The sequence below is a fragment of the Octodon degus genome, unplaced genomic scaffold (genome assembly GCF_000260255.1).
Source record: "Octodon degus isolate 3935 unplaced genomic scaffold, OctDeg1.0 scaffold00217, whole genome shotgun sequence".
Lineage (NCBI taxonomy): Eukaryota > Metazoa > Chordata > Mammalia > Rodentia > Octodontidae > Octodon > Octodon degus.
In genome coordinates this window covers 2,779,741-2,798,694 of record NW_004524793.1, presented here as the reverse complement: position 1 = coordinate 2,798,694, position 18,954 = coordinate 2,779,741, and positions in this window count along the sequence as shown.

The window sequence follows — 18,954 nt, the reverse complement described above, 5'->3', positions numbered from 1 at the left end:
TCTGAGTCTATAGTTCAGGTGGAAGGCCCTGGCTTCATTCCTCCACACAGTAATTCCCTGATTTATGAACAAGTTCTGTTGGAGGAAAACATTCATGAGTCGGCTTCATTCATAAGTTCAACAAAGTAAGTCTTATACTCCTTTGACACAAACATACAATGTGAAGTATCAAAAATCCAAACACACAAAAGTACTATAAATAAACTATTTTTAATTTTACAATTACTTGAAAACTGTGGTGAGGTGCAGTATAACTGTAAATACAGTAGTACAAAAGCAAAAGCAAAAGCGGATTCCCCGGGCATAGAATGAGCCCGGGTCTCCAGTTCTACACTGCGTGCTGTCACAGTCCAGCCGTGAGCCCCAGTCCTGCAGCACAGCAGTGCACACGGCTCTTTGCTTGGTACATTCTGATGGCCTTTCCTGAGCTTTTCCACTAAAATAGTTGCTGCTCATCATTGCTCAGTGCAAGGACTGACTCTTCTAGGTACTTCTTGTGACACTCCTGGCTGTGACAGCGTCCTGCCATACCTTACAGCCCACAGAGCTCAAGGCGTCTGTGAGCTTCCTAAGGTGTACTGCCTATTGCCAAGCATTAATGCTAACACTTGCAGGCATGAGCTTTGTGTCTCTCAGAATACATGCCTCTGAGATCATGGATTATTTCTTCCTCATCTTAGCATTGCACAACATTTAATGTAGAATCTTTCAGAATACGTGCTTAAAACATTTGCTGATTGCTAGTAATTTTAAAGCACATGCAGTTCAATACTTTCTAAGAGAATAGTAACCGGACTTGCATTCTCGTGTTATTATACCTGCATTCACTCTCCTCCTGAGTCTTATTCCTTCATGCGGTATGCCGGTAAGCTTGCCTGAGACAATTTCTGTGATCTGTTTATTCCCACAAAATGCTGGTGGGATTGTAACTCAACAGGACTTAGGCCTCAGCATCTTCAAATAGTGGAAATAGGAGAAAACTGCAATGAGGAAAGAGGATTTCTGGAGGAATTGAGGCACTAATAGTCCTGGCCTTCATGGGAAGGGCAGCTGGTAGCTGTGCTCATGTATTTCTGAGGTGTGGAGATGCAGTTTTCACGTAGGCAGAAGAACTTGCAGGACGGGCTTCAATGGAGGGAGTTGCAGGAGGGCTGCAGTGCTGAGCGCAGCTGCCCTACCCCTCTGTAGGGCTACCTGGGTGGGGTTCCATCTCTTCTGACCCACGTATCTGCCAGGATCAAGGGATGCAGGCAATAGGGTTCAGCATCACTGGGAGGGATTTGCATGTTAGACAAAGCATACCAGAGAAGCAGAGCCATTTGCTGTGTCAGTGAGCAGCTGAACACTTAGAAGAAACTTAATACACACAAACTGGACCATCAGCAGCAGTTAAGAAGAGCAACAGACTGGCTGGGCCCAGAGGATTTCACTGGAGCATTTCACCTTTGGCCTTTGCAACCCTCAGAGAATAGAGCCATGTGCATCTTTACCTCTCAAAAGATGAAGGAGAGGGCAACTTAATACCTACTTTGGAATATTGGGGAAATTAAGTGAAATAATGTCTATAAGGCCCCTAACTCAGCAGTGGTGTCTAACTGGTCATGAAGAAATACTTCTGTCCATACCATGGCTCTACTTGCTGGCAAACTGAAGCTTCTGTTCTGGTCACTTCCCCAGAATTGCCCAGGAATCTCTGGAGAAAATCTTATCTCTAAGCCTTATCCCTAAAGGGCATAAGTGACAAGGTATTAGTGGTCCCAGAAATCATTGTTTCAAAGCTAGTAAAGTGATTCTGGGAAGCAGCTGCCCTCGATGCCCCTGAAATGTATAGATTTCCAAGTTAGTACTCAGGTTTGTGGCTCCTCTATATGCTTTTATCCTCAGTTTTTCATTTACAGAAGCAGGCTGTGAGGTTGAGATGTGCTCTGATTGGAATAATGATTTGATTTACCTCTGGTTAGTTTCTGTGCCCGGAGTCTGCCATAACATTCTACTGCTTTAAACCTCAGCAGTGCACTAGAAGCCTAGCATCTCAAAGGCAGCAAGGCCCCTGGCTGACCACTGGATGGCATCCCTGTCCTTCCTTTCTATGCAGCAATTTTGCTCAGAATTCATAGCTCTTGTTAGAGTGCCCATGCAGCCTCTTGCCAGTGTCTGTCCTTAGAACAATGAAAAGCAGTGAGTGGAGCCCACCCAGCCCTTTGGCCAGCTGGGATGTGATTTCAGACCCAGGTAGGCCTTATGAGAATGTGCAGAGCTGTACTTTGTAAGGTGAAGGCAGGTGTCTCATTTTACACAAACAACCTCCCCTGTTCCATTATGGGATATGTTTATAGGTCATGCTTTGAGCGATGGAGCATAAGAATATTAAATGGAGGTCCAGGACAGGTGATCAAATAAAGATTTTTCAGCACATACCTGAGCCTATAATGCAGGTTAATGGGTAAACAAAACCTGTTTATATTTGATTTTATAAGCGATTGTGTTTGCTGAATAAGGTTGATGGTTTATTTGTTTTTTATTTACTGTCCTGTGGTGGAAACACAGGAGAAATTTAATTTTCAAAAAGATGGGAGGGGGAGTCCAGTAGTACTTAAAAGATATGGAGGTTTGAACAAGTTTTTAATTTTGAAAAGTACTTTGTAATAAGCTCAGTTGTTTTGTTCAGATGAATATTAAGCAGGATGTGTCATTTGCTTAAATTTTACACATTCATGTGACCAGAGTTCATATTGGAATATGCTTGTTAGACCTATGATACCTGTTTTCCAAGAGTTTTTATTCTGTTTCATGATAAACTTAGTGAATATGTAAGAATTTTAAGTTGGCTTGCATTTCTGATCTTTTTGCTTTCCTTTCAGTCTTCTCTTATTTTACTAAAATGTTGAAGTACATTACAAAGCTTGAAAGAATTCTTTCCTAGGCAACTTCGCTTTGCTGGAAAACACTATGATCACTCTGGTCTTTCTTTGAGGTTGCCTTGTTGATAGGCTGTAGTTCTTGTTAGAGTCTTGTTAATATGCTAGGAGGAAGGCCAAACCCAGTTCTTGGAATTGAGCTGCAGGTCTGCCATGGAGACACGTAGCTAAATCCTGGATTCAGAGGTAATTTCAGCACAGGGGAATACATAGTATGTTGTGGGGAACAGAGGGTTTGACAGCTCCCAGAACTGTTATCCATGCAGCATTTTATATTCTACTGTCTTTGCTTGGTGTTTTTAGTTCCAGAATAATGACAGAACAAATACCTAACAACACATGGGAAATATTTAATCCCTCAACTTTTCCTTTCTTAAACAATTTAAATTTCCTCATCTTATCTTTTCTCTCTCTCTCTCTGTCTCTCCCTCCCTCCCTTTCTCCTCCTTCCTTCTCTCTTTTTTCTTTAAATAACTGGTGAATACATGTAGTTTACATTAGGATACATACAATATATGTATTCCTGGTCATTAAAATGCACACATATGCATGCTATAGAAATTGATCTTTCTAACTGTTCCTTTGAACAATGTAATCTCCGCCATTTGCAATGCCCATACAATCAAGTTACAATACAAATCATCCTGTAGAAATGATAGAAGATAGAGACACATCAGTTGTTGCTGTGTCTGTTTTCCTGCTGTATATTATTAGCTTTTGAAGCTGAGACAATCTTATTTCTATGCTTGTAAGAATACTAACTTGCCTTGTAGGAAGTCCAGAGATGGTCACTTTAATAGCGTCTCCATGAAGATTGGTAAATTCATGACTTCTTTGTAACTGCCAGGTGACATTAGAAAAACCACAACATTTTTTTGTTGTTGTTGTAATGCTTGCTATCTAAGTAACATTTATGTGAAGGCTATGGAATCAGAGTTTTCAATGAATAAGACACCTTTTGAGGTTCTACTGTTGTGTAATAAGACATAACAGAGGAGGCCTTGCATGGATAATGACTAGGGTTACTGCAGCCAGGGTCATAGTAGGTGCCTGTAATCCCAGCACTCTGGGATGCTGAGCTGGGAGGATAGCAAATTTGAGCCCTGCCTGGACAACTTAGTAACTTAGTGAGAATCTGCCTCAAAATAAAATACACACCAAAAAGACCTGGGGATCTTTTATTTATTTATTTATTTATTTATTTATTTATTTTTATTATCACTCAGTGTGAAGGACTTGAATTCAATACAGAGCACCCTTTACCCCCCAAAAAAAATCCTTCCCACCAAAAAAAGAGTTCTTGAGCTTTTTCTATAAGTCAAACACTATTCCCATTTGCTTTTCACCATCAGTCTACAAGGTGAGGCACTCACCACTCTGTTAGGTCACAAACGTTATGTCTGTTCTTGTACAGAGAAGGACTCAGGCTCACGTGATCCCTGGACCTGGTCCTGCAGTCTGCAGCCCTTACCATTTTAAACAAGGAGCACATGGAAAGCAGCTCTGAGGGGGGACTCCTGCTTACCAGGTTTGGGCAGTGCCTTCATTCACACCCACATACACTGCCAAGTGTTGGCCCTGGGTCTCAGGCTGACACACGCATCCTGTTCCTTGAAGCAAGCTTGAGATGGGGGAGTCTGCAACTGGTCTCAGTGTGAATCTGATGATCCTGAAACATTAAGGTGGCTCTGAGTCCTCTGATTCACCATAAAGTTAGTATTACCAAATTTACTCCCAGAGAGTGTTTGGATAAAACTACTGCATCAATATTTTTTGTTCCTCCTTTAATTTCTGCAAAATTTACAAAACTTATATTGTTCACATCATTTTTCTTCTGGGAGTTTAATGAATTTCTCAGATGTACATGTTGTTGAAGTTACAATCTCATTCAGCCTCATCTTGCCTCCTTCAGGGCTCTTCTCTGCGGTCATGTTAGAGTGTTGGTTTTTCCCTGATTCACTGCCACAGGCTTAGGAATTCTTAGAGTCTCTTTCATAGGCAGATGGCTGGCCGCAGAAACATGGCCTACAAGGTTACTACTCTAACTTTTCACTGTACCATTATTTTTTACATATTTATATTTATATTTCTTTGTGACAACCCTTGATTTTCCTCATGTCCAAACAATGGGATTATCATGCTACGTATTCAATCATGAGCTTATTGCATAAGGCACCTTATGTTTTCAGAGCAGGTTGATCCAGCTACATTCTAGAAACTGGGATCACTCATTAACAAGTAAACTCGTTGTGTGTAGATTTAAATTAATCAGCAAGCATCGAGAAACTAAAATCCTAAGGGGAAGGGAGACTCTGCCCTTGAAGGGAAAAAATATATTCCCCTTCACTGAAAAAAACATACACAAGTTTGTGGAGGAACAGATGTGTAGTGTAGCCATAATCTTTCCTATCTTGTGATTTCTGTCAAGCTGTGGCAAGGAAAATATTTAAATCTCTAAAAGATGAGCTGCCACCCAGGGAGATGATTTCAGATTGGAAAGGATTGAGAGACTACAGGGGGCTTCTAATCACCAATGTAAAGAGAATTTGACTCCAAGAGCACAGGGAATCAGATTCATGGCTCCAGATGAAATCAGGTGGAAACAGAGACAAAAGTAGGTGACAGAGAGCATGGCACCAAACGCAGGGACGTCGGACTTTGGCATCACCAACGTTAGAGAGATCCTTTCTGGAAGTTGTACTGATGACAGCTGGTACAGTTCTAATGAAGGCGTTTTCTCTTTCTCTCTTTTCTTATGACAATATAGACTAAAAGCAACAAACATCTGTAGGAGGCGATCAAGATAAACTTGTGTAAGGCAAGGTTTTCAAAATTTGAATAAATTCTATACAAGACCCTAAAAAACTACAATATTAGGGCTGGTGAGATGGCTCAGTGGTCTAAAGCACCTACTTAGAACAAGCTTAGCAAAGCACACGGACCATGGTTCAATCCCCCAGCACCACATGCCAGCCTGCCCCGCCCCCTGGTGGGCTGAGCTGGCCACACACACACACACACACACACACACACACACAAATAAAAAAACCCTTACAATATTAATACATGTTAATATTATTCATTCCTCTTTTATTTTGAAGACATGACTTAGGTGTAAAATAGGTGGTTGTAACTTGGGATTTCATTATTTGATACAAATGAGAACTTTCCCACGTGACTCATGAGAACAGCACCCAGTGGATAAATTATTGTTGAGCATTGTGCCAGCAGTATGCATTCCAAGTCTGCTTCTGCCACTGACAAGAAGATTTCGTCTGACAAGTCCACTCGCCTCCATGTGCCTCTGCTTCTTAGGAATAAGTAGAGCCTTATGGGGAAAAAAAAACGTTTGGTATGAGCTACAGGTTACTGTGATATTCAATTGGAGTCAAGTCAAATCAATTTAGAAGTGCTAGAACAATTAGAAATTACAATGAAAGCACAAGATTTTCATTTTGCTGAAAAACACATGAAAAAAATTGGTGTGAACCCCCGTGTCCATTTCTGGTCTTGGAGAAGTTGCTTCTTTGAACAGAAAGATAAAACAAGCCCTCCCCTGAGCCAGCTCTGTCTGAGCCAGGAGGAAGCTCTGAGGGCCATGAGCCCCCCACTGGTCCCCCACCCCAGAGGGCCCTCTGGCTAGCAGATGCCTGTGAAGGGTGTTGGTACCCTTGCTTCCCCAGGATGGGTCTGCTTTATCTCCTTTAATTGGTCTTCTAACTAAGCTTTTATTAGTTGAAAGGATTGTATAGCTAACCAGAAGATTAATATTTGGGAATGATTGAGTTAGCTAATTTACCATTTTCTTCAAAGTTCACACATGTGTTTCTAGACTCAGACTTGCCATTGTTATCAATATTAAGTTGGAGGCACCACCCGACTGCAGCGGAACACCTGAAGAGCCTGCGAAAAGCAGGCAGCTCCGGGAGCTTCGCTAGCTTCGCAAATCTAAATGTGCAGTGGTAGAAAACACAGCAACGCTTTGTTTAGGCTAAGCTAAATGGCACACTAAATATGGGATTACTCTGTTAAGAATGTGCCTGTGAGCTAGCATGGCTGGTCACCAAGCGTCTGCATCTGACATCAGTGTGTCAAGGAACCTGGCTTTCCTAAGGGGCACCTGCCTTCTTCAGGTGGCGCTGCACTCCCCACTAGCAGTCACTCTTCTCTCTGCCTCCTTATAAGGCCAGAGAGCCTATGCTGCACCTTTAAGCGAGCAGGGCAACTTTTTGAAGATACTAACTTTACTTAAATTTGCTTCAGAAAATTGAGAAAGTCTAATTGTAGATAAAACGCTTTTTTTTTTTTAAATTTGTATTTAGGGTCTACAGGTTCTACATGGACTCACTAGTAGATAGGACTCATAGTGATTCTCCTGTTTACAGCCTCCCAAGTGCTGGGATTACAGGCGCACACCACGATGCCTGGTCTCTGTCAATCAGTTTCTCAGGTGCCCCAGGGGCGCGGCCAGCATGGCACGTGGGGGATCGAACCCTAGCCGCTGCGCTCTGCCTAAGGAGGTGCTTTAGTCCACTAAGATATCAGGCCGGCCCGAATTGTACAGCCTAATTCCTTTTTTTACTCCGTACCGAGGATTGCTTTCAGGACCTTGTGCTTTCTAGGTAGGCACTTACTCTACTGAGCTATGTCCCAGGCCCTAAAATGTTCCTAAACTTAATGAAAAGCCTGTGGCTAGAGACTGGCAGTAGGAGCAAGTAGAGATGTGACAAAAAGACTCATTTATATCGGATCTTATGTGACATATGTGGTGTGTAATGGATCCGTGCAAAACTTCACTAAAAAGTGGAGTGGAGATAAAGAACACAGGCCTTTAGGGAGAAAGGACTGTGTGACTATTCCTTTGCGTCTGTATGTTCTCTCTCTCTCTCTCTCTCTCTCTCTCTCTCTCTCTCTCTCTCTCTCTCCCTCTTTCCCCGCCTTCCCCCTTAGATATGTTTATATCAATATATCGGGTTATCTCTAAATATAAATACTGAACTAAAGATACACAGACAAGTTAATAGGAATTCAGTCAAACTACAGATCAGTTATTAATCGAAATATAAGCATATATATAAAGAGAAAGTGAAACAATTTAAACTTAAAGAGTAATGTTAAACAAGTGACTACCATTTTCTCCATATAGCCTCAAAATACCCACATCATTTCAGGTACTAACCCCTTCTTCAATTATAGATTAGTTAATATACTAAAATGGCATTTACCACTAAGGTGTTTCGCTGAATGAAATTACTAGTACCAATTTTTTTAAAAAAATTTCTTTAGAGAGTTCTGGAATTCTCCCCAAGGCTTGTACTTTTCAGGCAGCATTCTCTTCTCAGAGAGGATTTATTTGCATACCGGGTGCCTTGTGGTTTTCCTGCAGATTAGACTTCATGATGTTGACTGCTTCTGGTTCTCTAATTCCACAGTGTCCTCAGGCTGTTGTAGACAAACATGACAAGTCTGACACTAATATTATTGGGAAATGGTTTCAGTACTGTGTTAATCTGAACCACAATGAACATGAATACAGTAAACCTGTAAAATATGTTTCATATGTTCTTTAATACTGTTTTCAGTATCAGTTAGTTATGTTGTAGTATATTTAAGATATTCAACATAGCTTGTATACAAAAGAGTGTTAAATACTTGGGTTAAAACAATGAGAAAACAAGAGTTGAAAGTTTCTTGTTTATTAATATTAGGCTCTTATCTCTTTCCTCCAGTCCAGCACAACCTGTAAGGCTGACGTGGTAGTTATTTTAAATTGCTTCTCAGTGGCTCTTGCTCTAAGCTTAAAATATTTACTAAAAATTTTAATAAGGGGGATTATAAACCTTGGCAAGGATAAATAATATAATTGTCTTGATTAAAATGGATAAACTGAAATGGAATTTGAAACTGGGATACCAGCAGACAACAGGGTAGAGATTTCCCTTTCTAGAAGGCAAACTTCCACTATTCAAATGTGAAATCTGGAGACCTGGCCCTAGATTACTTTTAAAAAGTGCACAAGTTTCATTGGCTAGGGAAAGCTACTGGCAACTTTCTCCCTTCAAGAAAAATAATTCTCATGTGTTCTGAGTGTGGGGACACTCATGTTATGATTTTATTATTTTGTGTGTTGTTCACATTTGGAGACTTAGCCTTGTGGAGGTAATAGGCTGGATGTTACACCTCAAATAATATGTAAGTAGAGCTTGCTTGGACCTGTTATGTCAGCTGTGCACACTGAGGGTTTTGCACACTTGGGGGACACATTGAGCATTAGCATTAATGCTCAATATTTTTTAAAATTTCCTTTTGATATTATTTTAGGAGATGGTTATAAGCTCCACATGTGAAAAGCAGGGTAGACACAAGGCAAATATTTGAATGCAACCTAAATTTTCCACAATGATGTGTGTTATATTTTATATGCTATTTTGTAGCCTTGATACCATCATTTTATGGATTCTTCATATGCTAATGAACAAAGTGCTGTGTCACTTTTGCTTTTTGCTTTAGGTTTTCAATAATTACTTTTAATTTTTAAAGGCACTGGCCTGTATGATTCAAGCATTTTTATACATTAAAATTGGGAATGTATGTGAAATATGTAAGCACCAATATTCTAGAATAAAGCTTTTAAAATCCATATTCCACATGGTATAAATGAAAATTGGTCTCTTTCTCCTTCCGTCTATCTCACTCTCTGCCTCTGCTGTTCTTTCTGTCTCTCTCTCTGGACACAGCCTATGTCATACATCTCATACATATGGTATTTATATCAGTTCTTATTCATATAATCATTATTATGCAATTATATCAATGATAGACGTATGTACTTTATAAAGTACAGCAAATACATATTTATACATTTATTTATATATCACTAGTAGGCATTAATTATATAATAATGTAATCCCATGGTATAAATAAAAAAAACTAGTGCATCACACAAGATCCTGTTTTTGTTTCTTGTTTCATTGGTTTTTTGTTTGTTTGTTTGTTTGTCTATTTGTTCTTGTTTTTTGTGCTGGCAGTTGAACTCTTGGCCTTTCACCTGCCAGACAGGTGCTTGTGCCACTGAGCTGTCTCCCCAGCCCTTAAATTATTGGAATTGTACTTTTGTTTCTCTGTTCACACAAGATCATTGTAAATCTTTGTAACACTTTTCACATTCTTTCATACTAAGAACACTTTGGGTTGTATTTTCTTGTACACAGTTGATTATTAGATGGTTTAAGACCAAAGATTTAGGTTTCACTGACATTTGTGGAAATTAGTCGATTAGTAAGTTAAGTTGCATGTGGATGCCTATATCTTTGTTACTATTGATTATATATTCAAAGAAATATAGAAAGAAAGAAAGAAAGAAAAAGAAAGAAAGAAAGAAAGAAAGAAAGAAAGAAAGAAAGAAAGAAAGAAAGAAAGAAAGGGTTAAGTCCCTCTTGGGTGATGTGTTTCATCAATGTTACCCATTCATCAAGACTCAACTCAAGACAGATGTGTCAATCGCAGTGGGCTTATCTTATCTTTCCATCAGCAATTTTGATCTCATTCCTTTTCTCTGCAACAACTTCATGCTTTGGCTCCTGCCTCATCAATGTTTATAAATACCTACACCTTATGATTCACTTGGCTTCCATTTAATTCTAAGTATTTACTACAGCTCCCTTGATTGGTACCCTAGTGATCAGTCAGATACAGCCAGCACAATCACTAGAACTGCTACTTATTTTTGCAAATACTAATTTACAAACAGAAGACAAAGTCATTCTTTACATATTGTTCTTGAGCTCTTTCAATGACAGAGCTGAATTGTTGCAAGAGAAACCAAGAGATCATATGGATTGCAAAGCCTAAGGTATCTACTCTCTGACCTCCTGTTCACATTGTATGTTTTTCTTTTAGCATAGAAGAAAACTAAAATTAAATAAAGCAATATGAAGTTAACTGTAAAGTGAAAGTGCTTGATTGAACTATTTTTTTTAGCTATTTGCTTAAAAAGCTTTCACCTTTTTACTTAATTTCCTTCCTTAAAGCTTCACTTGGCACAAGCAGAAAAATACATTACACTGTGTGTACCTGACAGTACACACAGAGGTTTAGGATGCTGGAGCCTCTCATTTCCATATGGGTGTGGAGTGTCAGTGTCCCTGGGATATTATGTGACTTGACATGAAGCCTACCAACCCAATAATAATGTTCTTATCATTAGTAGTGAACTTGAAAGTCCTTTTGTTCCTTCTTTTTCCACAAGATCCAACACTTTACAATACTCCTGGATCCTGTGGTGGCCTCAATTACTCTCACCTTAAGTGCATTAATTATCTCACAGCAAACCAACAAAGCTGGGAGGTCCTTTCGTACCCTTCATGAGAAATTAGATACTGAGCATATCAATTGTGCTGCTTACCAAATTAAAATAAGGAGGAAGATTATGAGAGAAACAATTATAATCTAAGCTGGGAAAATAGCTATTTATACCCCCAAGCAATGGCATAATTCAACTAAATTTATAAATCCTAGTGGAACCAAAAAAAAAAACAAAAAAAAAAAAAAACCTGCTATGAGGTTTCTCCGTTGGGAGAAGCATTAATGAGCTATTTAAGAACTGCACTCAAATGCATAATTTGTATATTTTTGAGGAAGTGGAGTATTCATTTTCATTGTATTCTGACAGACTACCCATATGATTATGCTTTGCGATTATTCTTTTTCAGAGCCTTCTCACGCTTTGCAATATTAATGCAGTGTATCCACCATCACTATTTTCTAAAAATTGAGTATTTTCAGTAGACTTAGCCAAACAAATAGTCCTATATTCTTTGACACTTTTTCATGTCTTGGCAGATTTGAGTGCTTTATTATCTTCTTTTGATTTAAACAAACAGAAAAGAAGAAAACTGAAAAAAAAATAAGCTGTCAACAAAAGGAACTAAGATGTCAAAAATAAAAGCATTCTGATATTCTTAACGATTATGGAAGTGCTGAGGGGGGTTGAATTTAGAAGGCAGATATTTGGAAATGAAAAACAGCATTTTGTGAGGATCACATTTGCCTTGTGATTTTCCATTCTGTCTCCTTTCCTGTTGCATTTAAATTGTTGAAGTACTCTTTGTGTTATCAGGCACTCCTTTCCATGACTTCAAAAACTAAATGACTTTTTTAGACAAACAGATCTGAGAAGTGAAAGCATTTAAGAAAAGAAATATTGGATCCAAGAAAAATATTGTTAAAATTGAGTTAATATTTAAAATCAATCAAAAACAAAATTTGGAGTGGATTTTAACCCTCCAGTTGTTTCCTGCTGTTCAGCTTTACCATGCCAGGTGAGCCAGGTGAGCCTTAGAGGCTGGCATGATGGAAGAGTTGGTACAAGGCCAGTATACTTAAGTAAAGCCTAGGAGTTCCTGGGGCTGCACAACACACTTGTGTACAGCCCTGGGAACCCTAGCAGCTATATTGTACTTGCCCCATTAAGGAGACTGATTGGCTGAAATCATGTCCCACTCTTATTCTTGAAAGACAAATCAAAGTAATTTGAGGGCACTCTCCAAAACTTTGAACTCAATTCTTTTTGAAGTAAAAAAAAAATTTGAATTTCTCTTTAAAGTAGCATCAGAAATACAGGGAAAATTTACAGTGAATATTCTAGCCTCCAAACTGATTACAGGCTTTCCCATCTGGGCTGAGATGGCAAATAGAATTACCTTCATTTCATATGCGGGAAAAGAGAGGTAGAGAGAGAAGAAATGATTTGGGCAAATTGGGAAGGAAGGAAATTGAGCTTTGGTCTCCTGCATTTGTTCATTTACCTCGGAATAGTAAATTTTCTGGGTTTGAAGCTTTTGCTTTGAGGCCTCTGCTTGGAGCGCTCAGATGCACTGAATAAGTGTATCTCAATGTAACCTTACCTGGACATCAAATCAAGGACTAGAAACCTAAAGCAGTGATACCTGTTTTGATCTTTGTTTACTTTTGCCTTTTATATTAGCTGAAAGTTGTCTTTTGTCTTCCATTTAATAGTTCTAAATGTTTTACTTCTTGGAGCCTCGTGGAAGAAGTCTAATATCCGCTTATCAGAATATTTGAAGATAGTAATCACATTCACCTTGGATTAGAATGTCCTTTCATGTTTCCCCAGTGAGGGTGGTCTGAAGACCCATTTTTATTCCTGTTGTTTTTCCCTCCCTGGGTTATTTCTGTTTAACAAAAATTGGTTTCAAGTGGAGGGTCCAGAGCAAAAAAAAAAAAAAAACACAGAAAAAAACAAACATGTCTTTAGGAACTGTCTAGAAGAGTAGATTTACAAATTCCTTCATCTAGATTATGTACTTTTACAAATGAATATTTGATGCACATTGTTCGGAAGGGGAATTACTTTACTGCCTTTTGTCAAACTCAGTTTGTTGCTCATGAAGGTCCTTAAAGCTGTATTGTATGTGGTGCTGCTATGTGTAGTTCATTTTTCTTCAGGTTTGGTTGCTTTTTCATTGTAAAGTCCATAAACATGGACTTTCTTTGCAACTTTGTTTCATTAATCTCAAACTTTTATTCTAGTCTAATAAACATTTTTCAGTTTGATTGTAATGTCTAGCATTTCCTTTTTAATGTATATTGAGTTTTGCGGGCTAGCCCTCATGGCTCATAATTGCAATCCCAGCAGTCAGGAGAGTGAAGCAGGAGGACTATTGCAAAGTTTAAGACCAACCTGGGCTACCAAGTGAGCTCAAAGCCAGCCTGCACTGCATAGCGAGACTCTGTCTCTAAAAGACAAAAAATAGAAGTTTTGTGTCCCATACAAATGTGAGAACCACATCTTTTAAGACACCATTCAAAACTTCGAAACCCATTTTGTGTAGTCCAGAACACAGGGGAAGAAGCTTGCCTTACAAATCTTTGTCCATTGTTTAATATCATTTAGGTCTAGGTAGTTAAAAATTATAATTTTCCATATGAAGTGGCCTTGCTTCCAATTCACATCCCCAATTCTATATGAAAACCATTGTGACTCACCTCAGTAAGTTCATTGCTGAAGTTCAGACTCATCATGTTTATGTTTGCTATGCTCTTTGCATCTCAAGGCTATCCTATCCAGTAATTCTTGTGAGGAAAGAAATTAGATGCATTAGCCATAACTTATTGATGATGAACCTGAATTGAGTCCAGCAGTCCTAACTTTAGTGAAAGTTTATGGAGGGTGAAATATAAAGACCAAGTAAGATGTGTTGACAAAGGCTTGGATATAATCCCATTTTTGAATTTTCAAGGATTATTCAACTAAATACTAAAATATTCCTTAGCATATACTATGATCAAGAAAAAAAATTAAGATGATAATGCAAATATTTTAAATAATGACAATGAGGAGCTCACAATTTTTCTGGATATTGAAATTCTTTACACAGAGAATTTAACACAAGTATCAAGAAATATACATACCAAGTTCTGAAATTCATTCTACTGAGGAACCCTTCACCCATTGCAAGGATATCTCTCTCCCTCATATCCTTGAGAGATAGCCCTTAAATCTTTACCTGTAAATCTCTTATAGGAATTTCTCTTTTGAAAAAGTTCTGTGTTAAATATTTTTTAAAAAATGATATATGTTCACCTTTACCTTACATTCACTTTTCTGTAGCTTTTACCTTTATTGTCAGTTCTGCCTTCTGTGTAAAGACAGTGCTAGGTTGGTCTTTCTTCCATATACCAGCTTTTCAGATTTTAAAGTTGACAATCTACTAAACAAATAGTTAGCTATCAACCATAGTTATCTTTCCTCTCACTGGGTCCTGGTAAAGAGAGAGGTGGGGGCCTTGTTAGGCACACGGGAAAAGATAGTAAGACAGCCAGATGCTCCAGAAATCTGAGGACTGCAAGTTCTCTGAATGTGGTTTCAAGTCTCCTAGCTATGTGCTTTAGCTACCAGATCTGTAAAATGGAACTTCTAGTAGTTTTTATAAATACAATGGAATATTATGAGAATGTGACAAGAGTGTTAAAGATCCTTAAAATCAGGGGTTCAGAGTTGGTGGTGCACACCTGAAATCCCAGCACTCAGGAGGCTGAGGCAACAGGATTGTTGTGAGTTCAAGACCAGCCTGAGCTACAACATGAGCTCAAGGCCAGCCTGAGCTGCATAGTGGAACTTTGTCTCAAAAAAATTCAAATTAATAAATAAAATGTGCACACTTAAAATTTAAGACAAAAATAAGTTGGCTCAGAGGCCTTATGTATACTACGTCTCTGGTCATCAGCACCTTCAGGCTCCACTTCGCTGCACTTTCTCAGTGCAGAGGGTTTGTTCCGTCCAGGTGCGTTCTGTGCTAGGTACCTCTCTTTTTTCCTTAATCTCCATCTCCAGGCTTTCTTCATTCATACTTTTCTTGAGTTTTGGCCAGGATATCTAAAGGCCCTTTTAAAATTGTTCACTTCTTCCTCCAATTCAATTAGCTGTCACATATCTATTAGGCAAATTTCGTTTTTTTTTAAAAATCAAATCATAATTTCTGTTTTGTTCAGTATCCTTGTGCTTTATTATAATTACAGAGTTCACAATTGCATTCAATCCCTAATTAAAATAATGCAAAATAAAGCCTTTTAGTGTCTTTTTGATACATTATCTTATTTATTCTTCTCTTTAGTTCTCTTGCTCCTGCTCTATGACCCAAGTCCTTCTTTTACATTACAAAAAGTCATATACCCAGCAAGGCCTTTCTCTTCTCAAACCAATTTTCTATTTTATTTTATTTTTTAAAATTTTAGTCCCTATAATGCCTCCCTAAACATTGCCTTTCTTTTTCAATTTAAGGCAATCTTTCAACAAGGAAAATGCTGTATTAATCTTTTAATCTACTTACTATGAAAATAACCAAAAGAGTTTAAAAACCTTAAAAATCCAAAAACTTTTACAATTGGAGAAAAGCAAGAAAATGAGTACACTGTAGGACCTTGAGTCTCTTATAAAAGACGTACTAAGTGTGGCATCTAAAATGGAACATTGGGGATTATTCCAATTATTCAAGTCTTAACCTGATCACATCAAAGGAAAATGCAAAGTCCAAGGGGGAAGAAAAAAGAAAATATGTAAGTCCTGCTAGACAATATACTTCTCTTCCCATAATATCATTACTGGTGATGGTAATTGCATTGCTCTGCAAAGAAAACAGATCTCATTTTATTTCATGGCCCTAATGAATAGATCTCCATTTATGCTATTACAAAGTTGTTTCAGGATATGGGCTCTTCGCTCTCAGGGTAGTTAGAGGAACGGATGATCTTTGCTGCAATTACTTGGGTGTAATTAAATCTGTGGGTTTTGCTGACTACTCAAACAGTTGAGCACTGAAAGTTGCTCCTGGAGTTTTATTATATCCAATGAATGTCATTTCTCCTGTATAGCTCTGCCCCTGTAGATGGTTTTAGGGATTTATGGTTCATAGTGACCTTTTCAGAACATACTGGATACAGCTAAGATGAGTAAGAGAGGAAGAGAAAAGTATATTTCTACTGGGTTGTATTCTAGTTGTCTTTCTATCATAGATTTGAGAAAGATATGAAAAAGTTTCAAGTGAGATAAATCTGTTAGCAGGACTGAAAATAGGTGCACATCTCAGAAGAAATACATCTGGGCAAGACTCTAGCAGACCAGGAGGCACTGGGTGGGGTGTGGGAGGAACTTTGTTTTATTCATTTTTTGTCACTGCCATGTCACACGGTATCTGGCATAAAATTAGTCCTCAGTAAACAGTTACTGGGGCCAAGGAGCTAGCTCAGTAGAATAAGCGCTTGCCTGGCAAGTGCAAGGGCTTGAGTCTAATCCCCGGTCAAAAAAATACTGACTTGAACAGAGCCTAGGACAACTCATGAGGACACTCAGCATCTTGATTCCCTAGAGGTCCATAACTAGTCCATGAAAGATATTTGCTTTTTGAAGATATCCTGGTAGATTAATGATCCTATGTACAAGGGACTTGCCACCAACTTGATGAACAGCCCTCCAATAATGATTTTGGAAGCTTTAATATTCAAATTTTGTTTTAACAGTAACATTGGATTAAAAGTTTTCCTCACCTCCATGTAGATAAATATTTCTACATGAATCCAAATAAAGCTTTCTATTCTAGTCTACAAAACTTATGTGCATACTCCTAGAACAGTATATATTGATAATATTTTAACAATTGTTAATTACTAATTCAAAACTGTTGGTGTATGTGTACATCATTCTCTTTTTTTTTACCTTTTCTCAGGGTAAAGATCATTTCCTAAAAATATTAAACATTGAAAAAGTCTTTATTAGGGGCTGGGGAGATAGCTCAGTAGAATAAGCACTGTCTGGCAAGTGCAAGGACCTGAGTTCAATCCCCAGTTCCACACACACACACACACACACACACACACACACACACACACAAATTTATTAGAAAATAAACTATGAGGTCAGCCAGAAAGTTCACCAGACTAAATGCCTGTTTAGGCAAGCATATGGGCCGGGGTTCAATCCCCAGCACCATATGCCATGCCAGCCCCTCCCCCCAGGTGCACCAAGCCTGCAACTGAGTCTAGGCGTGGAGGTGCATTCCTACAATCCCAGCACTGGGGAGGCTCAAAAACAGTAGTATACCATAAGTCTGATCTGTGTAATGAGACCCTGTACCAAATATATAAAAAAGAAAAAAAGAAAAGAAAAGAAACTATCTAAACACATTCTCATTTTTCTTACCATCTTTTAAAGAATAACACAACTTAAGACCTCACAAGTACAAGGTCTTGAGTTCGATCCCAGTACCAAAAAGAAAAACAAGGAAGAAGAGAGGAGAAATTAGGCTTATGCAAGTCTTTCTGTTCCTTTGAGCTAGATGAAAGTAAACACCTTCACAAATACTGAGTATATGATACCTTTGTCTCCACTCTTTTTGCCTGACCCTATGTCTCTTAAGAACAGTAATCATCAAAGGCTTCCAGACTTCTTTATTTCCAAGGCAACAGAATATCAGATTCTTCTTAAAGATTCCATCACTGCCATCATGTTCACCTTAAGTAATGTTTGGTTTTAAACATCTTCCCTAAATGACCTCACAAGAGAGAAATTACCACAAATATTCTTCTATGTCCTTCCATCATATATAACTTGACTCACTTGTTTGTCTCCAAATATTGCCAATATCCAATTATGTTACTAATTGGAGTGTGCCTCAGTAGGAAGAAGTGATTGTCAGTTTGATTCATGTTTGAGGATTCATGTTTAGCTGTACTTTTACCTATTTGCAATGGTTTTCTAAGAATTTTAGGCAATTAAGAAACAGTACCTGCTTAGCTCAAAAATGGGCTCCCAGGAGAAAATTGGAATTTGTTTTGTTTTTGCTAGATTTGATATTTGTATTTAGGTCATATTTGAAAGAAGGAATCTGATTTCTTTTATTGGCTCCTCTCTGGTTTTATTTTTGAAGTGGGTAAGAATCACACAAAGGAATTGTGTGGGAAAGCTGAGCTTTGAAAGGAAGCACACTTATTAGTATCAATTACCTAGGTCTTTGTGTGTCAGTGTGTTTGTGTGTGTGTGTGTGTGTGTGTGTGTGATTGTGTATTTAGGACAGGGTCTACAGGATCTCACTACATAGATCAGCCTTGCAGTGATCCTCCTGTGTTCATCCACCCAAGAACTGGGATTATGGTCCTGTGCCATCACGCCAAGTCTCAATCTCAGACCCAGCACTCCTGGGGACGGGGCTGGCATGACAGGCCAGGGATGGAACTCAGGAAGCTGTACTCTGCCTGAGGAGGTGCTTTAGTCCATTGAGCTCTCTGACCAGAGAGCTTAGGTCTTATTTTCTCATGTTTTAAAAGAAGAGGTTGTTATTTATTCTTGACAAGCCTATGTGAAGATTTCTTTTAGTTCTAAATTTACAATAGTATTCATAAGTGTTTATTGTTCCTACATTACAGTGGGAATTTGAGAAAGGTCCAGAAAATGCATATTATCAAAAGAATTATAACCTATCAATGTGAGGCCTCTCAAAACTATTCAAAAGCCATGCTTTGG